Below are 11154 nucleotides of genomic sequence, written 5' to 3'. Positions count from 1 at the left end.
TGCAGACGCAGAAGGAGGAGGTGAGGATGGGGTGGAGCGGGGGTGGCGCAGCCACAGGCCAAGGAGCATGAGGACAGCCAGTTGCAGGGGGTGATGGGGCAGGAGGTCCTCCCAACACCTTCCAGGGAACATGCCCTGTGACACTTGATGTCTACTAACCCTGCTCTCTGTGACCCTGCTGTGCCTATTATCACATGCCATGACAAACAAGTAGCAATTTTATCTTTCTGCATTGAGACTCCCAGCCAGCCAGCGGGGCCCCTTCAGCCACTGTCCTGGTACAGTGGCCTCCCTCTAGAGATCTTGGCGTGAGTGCCAGCACCGCACGCTGCTACCATAAAGTCAGCAGATCACAGTGTTGTCAGCTGTCGGCTGGCTTCCCAAGCCTCCAGTCCTCGGGAACCCAACGGGGCCCAGCCAGGCTTGCAAAGGGGTTAGCTCTTTCTGGAAGCCTCTTGCTGGGCACATGATATGAAAAGGTGGTGAGTCTTCCAGGCCTCGGCAGGAGCAGGATTCCCCTGGAAGGTTTAAACAAAGGTTTAATAACAGATGCCCTGGAAGACAAGGTCATGCTGAGGGAACCCAAGTGGGACAGTGACGAAGCCACAGAGAAGCAACTAAGAGAAGCCGTCCCCACCCCCAGCTGGAGGAACCAGGCAGGAGAGCTGGGTCACCTGGAAAGTAGTGACAGAGACCGCTGAGCAAGCAGGGAGCAGCCAGGCCACCAGCCTCTCCTCTCCTGCCAGGCCTCTCCCCGGCCTCCCCGCTTGCAGTCAGGGAGCTGGCATCAGCTGGGGACAGCTGCAGTCCATCTGCAGCCCAGGTCACAAAGGGGAGGGCCCTCAGGGGAAGGCAAACAGAAGTGACCAGCAGAGATGATGAGGACCCCTGGGGTTCACCCACGGAGAACTAAGCCAGGGGCCAGTCACGAGCGGACACAGGAGAACAAGACCAGAGGGATCACCGGACGCAGCTCCCCTCGCAGCAGGTCCTAGTTCTCATGTGCGAAGAGGAAGAAGTACGCAGGAAGAGAGAGCAGTGGTGCCCAGAAATGAAACCCACCAAAAAAAGAAGACTCAGTGGAGGCCCCCCTTCCTGGAGCGATGCCTCACGGAGTGACGGGGTGCAGACTGTTTGGCCTGCGAGGTGCAGGACCCCTCCTGCTCTTGTCTGTCTCTCCACTGCCTGCAAACTCCCACCCCAGGTGCCTCGAAGGTAGGCCTGGTGCCAGCCAACGCCACGGAGGAGCCGGGCCCCAGGCATTCCTGCTCCTTCCACCTTTCCTCTTCACGCAATGGTGGTAAGATACGCACTGCATAAAGATGACTGCCTGTATCACTGTTAAGTGTGCAGTTCCGTGACACAGGTACCCTCTCATTATCATGTGGTGGTCACCCTTATCCAAACCCAGAACTTTCTCATGCTCTGAAAAGGAAACTGTCCCCGCTAACCCTCAACCTCCCTGGGTGTGGCCCTGGCAGCCACACTCTACCTTCTGTCTGTGAAGCTGACTGCTCTGGGGACCTCAAGTGGAATTTGTTCCTTTCTGCCTGCCTGGTTCACGGAGCGTGTGAATGGCGTCACGTGGCCCCCATGTTGTAGCATATGTCAGAATTTTCTCCCTTTTCAAGACTGAATAAATATTCGATTACTTGTAAACCTCACATTTTGCTTTTGCATTCAGCTACTGATGGCACTTGGGTTGCATCCACTCCTTGGTGGCTGGCATGACTCCCCTATGAACAGGGGTGTACAGACACCTCTGTGAGACACTGCTTTCCATTCCTTTGGGTGTGCCTGCAGAAGTGGGTCGTTTGGCAGTGGTGTGCTTGACCCTTCTGAAGAAGCACCGCAGCACAGCACATTCCCACCGGCGGTGCACAAGCTCTGCCTTGTTGTGCGCACAGCTGCGTGTCCTGTCCTGTTATAAAATCCAGCCTGGGGCTGGGGCGGTGGCTCAGTGGTAGAGCGCTTGCCTCGCATATATGAGGCACTGGGTTTGATTCTCAGCACCACATATAATAAATAAATGTCCATTGACAACTAAAAATGTATATATTTAAAAAAACAGACAGTATCCATCCTAATCATGGTCTGGTTTGCATTTTCCTACCACTAATGATAGTGAGCATCTTCTCCTGTGCCCACTGGCCTTTTGCACAACTCCTTTGCTTCCTACATCTTTTATACATGTAATTTTTGAAGTCTGCTGTGGCTTGAAAGCTGCGTCCAGCCCTGTCCCACCATTGCCCACCTGGTGCTCACAGCCCTCCCACATTCCCACCCAACAGCAAGCTCATCACGTCTCCCCCAACCCTCTCCGTGCCCAGCCCCGCTTCTCCCCACAAGGTTGACTGTGAGCTTGGTGGCATCACTGTCCACCCAGCCTCTGGCGAGAAACCTCCACTCCTCTGGTCTCCGTGGGAACCTTAGCCCTGTGTTCTGCACCTGGGCCTGTCTCACATCCCAGGAAACATTTATCCACACCCTCTATGGCTACCATCACCTGCTCTGTCCCTTAGGGTCCTGTCCCCTGCCCTTCCTCCCCCACTCCCAGCCTGGCTGCCAGCCAGGACATGGTCTGTCACTTTCCCTCCTCTTGTTGGTCCCGAGCAGGACACACCATGACTGCCCTTTACTGATTTTAGATTCTGCTGCCAACAGCTACAGGGAAACTGACGAAGGAGTTTTAAAAACACAGAAGAGGAAGTCACAAGCCTTCTGCAGTCCCACACAGTTCTTGGAATCATTGTCCCCAGCCCAGAGCCCGTGGATGGCTTCTGAGAGGTAAGGGGAGGCAGGGCCATCCTGGGCCCTGTCTTCCTGGGGGCACCAGGGACCTCAAGAGCCACATGCTCACACTCTAAGTCCAGTGACAGTCACCACCAGCTGGCAGGTCACAGCCACCCACCAGTGGTGCCCTTTGTGGGGGGCTGAGGTGGAAGATGCATGTCCACCCACCACATTGCCTCACGCTTCTGAGCAAGACCGCCTTCATCCACCAAAGGGGCCCCTCAACTGCGCCAGGCCTCCCCTGGTCACACCGCAGAGCCCGGCCTGGCTGCTGGTCCTCCAGGGCAGCAGTGGGAGCCCAGGCTTCTGCTGCTGGCAGCAGGGCCCCCAGGGAAAGAAGCTGGAAAGTGCTGGTACTTAGTGAGCAGGAGCCCCTAGTCCCTCCCTCAGCCAGTCCCAGGCTACTGCCCACAGGCAGCGAGTAGGAGGGAAAGAGCCACGTGAGAACTACCACGGAAGCACAGCGAGCCCGCACCCGTGAGTGGGCCTGCACGTCATCCCAGTTTAAATGTCCACAGAGCCACTGTGATTCTTGCAATATCTACAGTTGCCAGAAAGTTCTCATAACTCTCTGCAAGGCTGGGTGAAGAGACCACAGGAAGTCAAAGCCGCTGTTTATCTCATGGCAAAGCGCTCTGGAAAGGCTGAACTTAAACATGACCTTGAGCACGTGATGTTTATCAGGGCACAACCCAGCCTGCAGGAGCAAGATGACTGAAGGCCTCAGCTGGAAGCTCCACTGTGCCTCCGGAGCCTGTCAGTGAGGACGGGCTTCGCGACCTGGGGACCCCGGGGCCAGTCTTTCCATTGTCCGGGGCACGGTGTGATCTAGCCCCCATGGTGGAAGCTGGGTCTCCACCATGCCCACATTCCCACTGCAGGGGATCAGAGCCCAGGAGCACAGCTTTCTCCCTAGAGGGCCCAGGAAGTCACCCACCTCCACCTGCTCACTTCCCATGGTCCAGATTCAGGCACCTGACCACACCCGACTGCAAAGAAGGCCAAGAAAAGCAGCCTCTGGCTGTATCCAACCAAGATTCACGGCATTCCCTAACTAAATTTCTAATTTTTATCCCTCATATGGGGTATAAAAGCTATGAGCACAGCCACGCATGTATGATTAATTATAAATATGTCTATGAACACACTTAGGGGTGCTGGCTGAACTTCCACCAGCAGGATTGTTATGGTTTATATGAGGTGTCCCCCAGAATCTCAGGTGTGGGACAACACAAGAAGGTTTAGAGGTGGGGTGATTGGGTCATAAGAGCCTGAACCCAATCAGTGAATCAGTCCTGATAGGGATTAACTGGGTGGGACTGGAGGTGGTGGGTCCTTGGGGACATACCTGTGGGGTTTGTGTTTTGTCCTGGGAAGAGAGCTCTCGCTCTGCGTCCCGATTGTCGGTCCTGAGCTGCTTCCTCCACCACACACTTCCGCCCTGATGTCCTGCCTCACCCTGAGCCTCCAGGAATGGAGCAGACTATCTATGGACTAAGGCCTCTGAACCCATGAGCCCCAAATAACTTTTCCTCCTCTAAAATCGTCCTTGTCAGGTGTTTGGTCACAGCCGTGAAAAGTTGGATAAACAAGGACTCACAAGCAGGAAGGACATGAGGACACAGCCCCCCAGACCGGGAGCTGAGGAGAGGCACTCGGGCGGGCTCTGCTCGGCTTCCTCCCTCAGCACTCGTTGCTTTCTGCCTGGACTGGCCTGGCCCATCTCATGCGACAAGCTCGTCTCAGGAGAGCTGGAGGTCAAGCTCATAACCTCATATTAACTCATTCCATCTGCCAAGACCCTGTTTCCAAATAAGGCCACACGCTAAGGTTTCAGAGTGGTTCAGGCTATCAAAACACCATGAACTGCAGCTTAGAAACAAGAGATGCGGGTTTCTCACAATTCTGGAGCTGAAGTCCAAGATCTGGTGCTGGCAGATCTTGTGTCTGGTGAGGGCTGCCCCGTGCCTGCCCTCGCAAGGAAAGGCAGGGACCTGCTAGGTCTCTTTTGTAAGGGCACTGATCCCATTTGTGAACACTCCCCACCTCCTGGTACCATCACCTTGAGGGTGAGGGTTTCAGTGTATACATTTGGGGGCATCCCCAGAGCATAGCACCTGGATGAGTCACCTGAGAAGTGAGAGGGAGGCAGGAGAGCCAGCCAGGGACGGCAGAGAGGAGTGCAGAAGATGGGAGGAAGAGGCCCTGGACCAGGACAAGCCTCCAGGAGATGGGAACAGGAGTGAGCTTCTCCCTAGGGCCTCCAGGAAGAGCACAGTCCTGGGACACCTTGGTTCAAAGAAACCCATTTTGCACTTCTGACTGCACAACTCTGAGATGATAACATGTGTTGCTTTGAACCAGGGTGTTCATGCTAACTGGCTGCAGCAGGCCTGAAGACTCAGTGTCCTCCTCTGCTATGAGCTCGTGAGCTCCTACAGGTCATGCAGAGACATCTGGGTGGCCTCCAGGTGTCTAGCCAGTGCGGGGTGTGCATCAGGTGCTGGGGTGCCTGTGGAATCAAGCAAAGGGGGTAAGCAGCAAGCACAGACCCAACTCGGACCCCCACCCTGCACACCCTGTGCCTCAAATTGCTTAACTCCTAACTTGACCTTGCTTCCTTGACACAGCCGACCCTCACCCCTCAGGTGTGAGTGAAGATTGAGTACAACGGAAAAGCCAGGCCCTTCCCTGGGGGTGTCAGCCGGGCACAGGACAGGGCTTCTCAAACGTCTCCTCTCTGACTCTCCATCCACTGCCTTTCAGGCCCCCCCTCCACCAACAGAAACGTGTCCTCCCCAGTGATGGAGGCCAGAAGTCTCGAGCAGAGGTGTCCTTAGAACCACATTCCGTCTGGCAGCTCTAGGGAGGGCTTTCTGTGCTCCTGACAGCCCCTGGCAGTCTTTGGTGTTCCATGGCTAGTAGCCTCCTCTCTCCTGCCCTGCTGCTGACTTCACGTGGCCTCCTCCTCCCTTCTCCTCTTCTTATAAGGACACTCATCCTATTCCAGCATGACCTCATATTAACCATTACATCTGCCAAGACCCTATTTCCAAATAAGGCCACACCCTAAGGTTTCAGAAAGGACATGTGTCTGGGGGGACACTACCCCACCCAGCACACCTTTGCCCATGCCACTGTCATCATCCCCTGGGACCTGGGCACCTGACAGCAGCCCACCTCCATTTCCTAAATCTGCTACCAGCCTCAGCCCCGCCGTCCAACACAAGCATGACTCATCTAAACCTGGGCTTTTGGTTCCCTGACCTCCTGGGTGACTCACTGCACAGCACTCCAGCCACCCAATCCCCAGGCCACTGTGGATTTTGCCACCGTCTGCGGTGCTCGTCCTGCCATCCCTGTCCTTCCACCCCTGCCTGGCCATCTGTTTTCTGAGGCTGCCATCCAGGAGCACACCTGGAGGTGCTTGAGCCCACTTGCTCCCAGGAAGACAGCAGGCTGCTGTTTTGCACCAGGCCCAGCAGCCAGGCTGAAAATCAAAACAGGCTCACCCGTGTCAAAGTCCCACATCAGCAACCCCAAACTAGGTTGTTATCTGACTTTCCAGGAAATCAGGAGAGGCAACAGCCAGTTCTGCCAGACTGGGCAGTTTCAAAAAGTTCCCTCTGCTTCGATCCTTACGTCCTCTCATCCTTACAAAAGTACCCAGAAGTAATCTGACATTACCCAGTTATTTCCTTACCATCTGTCTCTCCATCCCACCTTACAGGGAAAGTAACTTTGAAACTGTTGCCGAAAGCTTGGTCCTTGTTCCCGATGCCAATCCAATAACAAGGACATGGTTTAGAGAAAAAGGAAAAAGACGATTTATTGCTTAGCTACCAAAGGAGAAACACAGGGGCGTCCTGTCCCAAAGGCTGCGATTCTGCTCATCTGCAGGAACAGGGAGCTTTTATAGAGGTGATTCAGAGAAAATGGGATTAGGGAGGAGAGATCAGGAAGGAGAAGATCAGGGGAAAGAGGAGCAGGGAGAAGTTTAGGGAAAAGAAGATTGGGAAGAAGATTGTAAGTTTCAAAGTCACAAGGGACACAGTCAAAGCATCATGTGAACCTGTTACAAAACGATTTGAAACACTTTCTGTTCTTTGTAAAATCTTCAGCCCTTCTGTCTACAAAACCCATCTCTGCTCCAAGGAGCCCTATTCCCATGGAATGATGCATTGCCCAATTCTAGAACAGCAAATAAGGCCAATTAAGATTGCTAAATTCAATTGTCGTCATTTTGTCCTTGACCGGACGAACAAAACAAAGCTCCCTGACCTCTTGGAGCCAATATTCAGTGTCCACGCGGTGCAAGTCCACATCAGTCCTCCCTGCCTGTGAGACCCTCTTTCTCTTCCCTCTTCTCCCTCCATCAACCACGGGCCATTACCCTGTGTCCCCTTGCCCTACTGTCCCCAATTCTGGATGCCCCCCACCTGCCTTTTCCATCGTCTGGGACAGCGGTACAGAATAGCCATGCCACCTTGCAGGCCAGGCGGGGACGCCACAGACAAGCACCTCCCCTAGGCCCTGCTTCTCTCCGCCACCCGTCCCTCCAATCCAGAGCTCTCCTTCTCATGGCCCCGGCCTCCACTTCCCTTCCTTCTCCTCGACAGACCCGGAGCCCGTCTGGTGCTACAGCCAGCCCTGCTCAGGATCCCAGACCCTTCCTGGCCTGCACAGTGCCCAGCTCCACTCTGTCCACTTTCACACTTGCTCCCTCCTCGTCATCTCTCTCTTCTTATAGAATCTTCCAGGCCATTTAAATTTGTTCCCGACTCTCCCATTTTTGAAGCAAAACTGAACAAAACTCCCTCCACATCCATTCTGTCCCTCCACCTTCTCCTCAGCCCAGCCCTCCAGGGCTGCCTACACGTACAAGTCTTGACTCCTGTCTGTGGCAGCCTGGCTTCTCCCCAGGGACTCTCACCAAGGCCCCCACTGACCACATGCCACAGCCTTTGTCTCGCATGCCCTGGCCGGCGCTTCGCCTTCCTGTCTCTCTGGACCTTCCAACCCAGCGTCTCTGTCTCCTCCTGTCCTCTTCTCACCCCCGAGGATGGCTGGGCACCTGATTCTGGTCCTACATTCTCTGCCTCAGCCTCCTCTGCTCCAGGGGCTTCACCTGGTCTCTGATTGATCTGCCAACAACCGTCCACTCAAAGGGCTGTACAATGCGAATCTTGACTCCTCTATTCTCCTTTCCAGGGACAGACAGGGGTGGGACAGCCTGGCCCCTCAGAAGCAGCTCTGGGCTCCTCTTGATTCTCCAGAGTCTGAGGATGTGCAATCCAGCGCCCCGCAGCTGCTGAGTGCCAGGATCAGGGAGAGTGAAGCAGTCAACCGCCACGGTAAACGTGGACCAGTCGCTGGTACTAGTGAGAGCTAGGAGACAAGAGCTAATGGGGGCATGGTTTTGCCCCAAAGCACTATCCCCACAAGGCATGCTGGGTGCTGTCACCTGCATGGCAGGTGGCAGTGTGACTGTGTTACTAGTAGAAATCAGGATCGGGTCCATGTTCCACAGAGATGAAGAAGGAACACGGCGATAAGCAAGCAGAAATTTATTGAAGAGGAGGTCAAGCTTCAGACATGTAAGACAGCTCCCAGTGGAGAGCATGGAGGGCAGGAGTGCCACCGGGTCGCCTGACATCCCTTCTTTTAAAGGCCCAGGGTGGAAGTTGACTGGCCTCCTTGTAACCTGTCCTTGAGATTTTAATTGTCATGTGGGTGTGCTCAGGCTGAATTGCGTGGTTGTCTTTTTTTTTTTTTTTTTTGTAAGAATGGAGTCTTTTTTCCCTTTTGGGAAACAGATGCTGCTTGACGAGTTGGAGCACATCAAATGGTGGAGCACGGCTCAAACAGTGGTCCTGACAGGGTCCTCCTTATGGACCTCACCACTTGTCTGCCTGCCTGTTTCCCTGCCTCATTGTGACTGTGCTGTCTTTGCAGAGCTTCAGCAGCTCCAGGGCACCACCTAGCACTCACCCTTTCTGCTGCCACACTCCACTTCCCCTCACACAGACTCAGCAAGTAAGCTCACACACCCAGCATGAGGAATACTACACTGCTGTGAAAAATGATGACAGGATCATTTCACACCTGCCTGGGTGGCTAGAATCAGAAGGTCAAATAAGAAGTGTTGGAGAAATCAGAGGCCTCATGTGCTGCTGGTGGGGATGTAAAACGATGCTGCTGCCTGGGAAGAATCGAGCAGCTCCTCATGTGATTACACATGGCTTCCAAGTGACCCACTTCCAAGTGACCCCAGTCATTCCATCCAAGAGGAATGACAATGCACACAGCCTGTGCAGGTGTGCTTATAGCGGCATTATTCATAACAGCCAGAAAGCAAACAACCCAGATGTCCACCAGGTAAGTAAAATGCGGTATATCCATACGATGGAACATTATTCACCCCTAAGAAGGAATAAAGTGCTAGCACGTGCTGCAACAGGGTGTGTCCTGAAATCATTGGGCTAAAGCCAATCACAAAAAACCACATATAATATGACCCCATTCATGTGAAAGTCCAGAATAGGAAACCTATAGAGACAGAAAGTAGGTGAGTGGTTGCCTGGGGCTGGGATAGAGGTGCAGGAGTGACAGTGACTATGGTGATGGTTGCACACTTCTATGAATAAAATAAAAATCACTGGATTGTCCACTTTAACTGGGTGAATAGTGCTGTATATAAATTGGATTTCAATAAAGTTGTCAAAAATAATGCCATACTCTATATTGATTGACTCTGAGATGTTTGTGACCACTTAAGAACTAGTGTCATCACATATAAAGTATGATATGATCCTATTTTTTAAAAACACACATTTATACATAGGAAGAATATCTGGGGATACATTCCTACCTCCAAATGTTAACAGGTGGTTGCATTATCAATGATTCTTTTAAAAAATTCTCTCCATATTTTCTAAATGTTTAAAAATGAATGTGATGCTTTTATATTAAAAATAATATATTAGTCACCTACCTAATTACATATTCATTAACATTATAAGGGGGAAAATGGCAGGAATACTGACTAAAGGCAAGTCAATTGCTCAATGCATGCTCTGCGTAGAAGGCAAGGGCCATTCTGGCCAGCCCTTCAGTCCCCCGAGTTAAGCACCTGGGGAAATGTACCAAAGCCAGAGGTCTCCCTTGACTCCATGATTGCTCTGTACCCATGGGGCTTACCAGGCTGCTCTCCAAGGATTTGGGGAGAAGGGATGGCAAGGTGGTTAGTCCATCAACAAAGTGAACTCCCCAGCAGTAGCAGCACATCAGAATACCCAGGAACACACTCTCTGAGTGTTTAACCCAGAGCAACTGATAGCTGGGCAGAATGGCCCCTTCTCTTCTAAGCAGAGTTTGCATTTAGTAGAGAAATTAAATCACTAGAATAGCCTCACTTAGAGATAAGTGAATTTCAAACCTGTGTTTAAATATAGTTTCTGATGGTGAGGCTGGGTCTGCCTAAGTCCATTCAAACTCTTCCACTGTCACTAACCTCCATGGCCTTCATTTATTAGGGCACACTGACACAGTCAGCCTAAGATTAGGAGCCCCAACAGCCCTTGAAGGAACCCACAGAAACTGCCCCCAGGTATCCCTCCACAATGCTGAAGGGCATTTTGGTCTGTGCATTGGAGCAGCCACAAGGTCTAGGGCCCCAGGAGGTCCCAGAGTTCAGGTCCTGGGCTCCTATGGTCCAGGTGCAGATGAGAGGAGGGGCAGGGGAGTGGGGAGACAGGGTGGTTTCAACACGGATGTGGGTAGGCTGGTCTGAGGCAGAGCTAGTTAGCTAAAGGACTGGATGGCCTCTTTTCGCACTGGGCACAAGCAACACGGAAACGCATACAATGTCCTAAGCTGTGCACCTGAACATAAGTGATGTTACAATGGAAAGAAACATCTGGATTGTTCCTGGGAGGGCCTGCGGCCAGGCAGAATGGCATGAGCAAGAGAGATCCAAGTGCGACTTGGCACCCTGGGAGGTGAGAGCCTGTGCGGCTCACTGGGCCTCGCAGACCTGGATAACCCGGCTACAGGAGGCCGCCCTGATGAAGACCGGCATCCCGGCCCGCGGGTTTGGGGACGGGACGCGTGCCCTGCTTTAGGGCCAGGCTGCCACGTCCGCGCACCGCCCCATCAGCAGCTCGGTTCACCGCGGCGTCTCCCAGCTCGCGCCCAGGGACCGGCAGCTGCTGGCGGGTGCTGAGAAGGAGCGGGCTCCTGGAGGTGTCCACGGGGCGCTCTCGCTCTCGGCACCAGCCGACAGCCGGGCCGCTTTTCCGATTTTGCTGTCAATACGCTCAGCGCTCAGGTCTACGCGAATACGTGCGTGCACAACCTTCA

The sequence above is a fragment of the Marmota marmota genome, unplaced genomic scaffold (genome assembly GCF_001458135.2).
Source record: "Marmota marmota marmota unplaced genomic scaffold, marMar, whole genome shotgun sequence".
NCBI lineage: Eukaryota > Metazoa > Chordata > Mammalia > Rodentia > Sciuridae > Marmota > Marmota marmota.
This window is presented reverse-complemented; position numbering follows the sequence as displayed.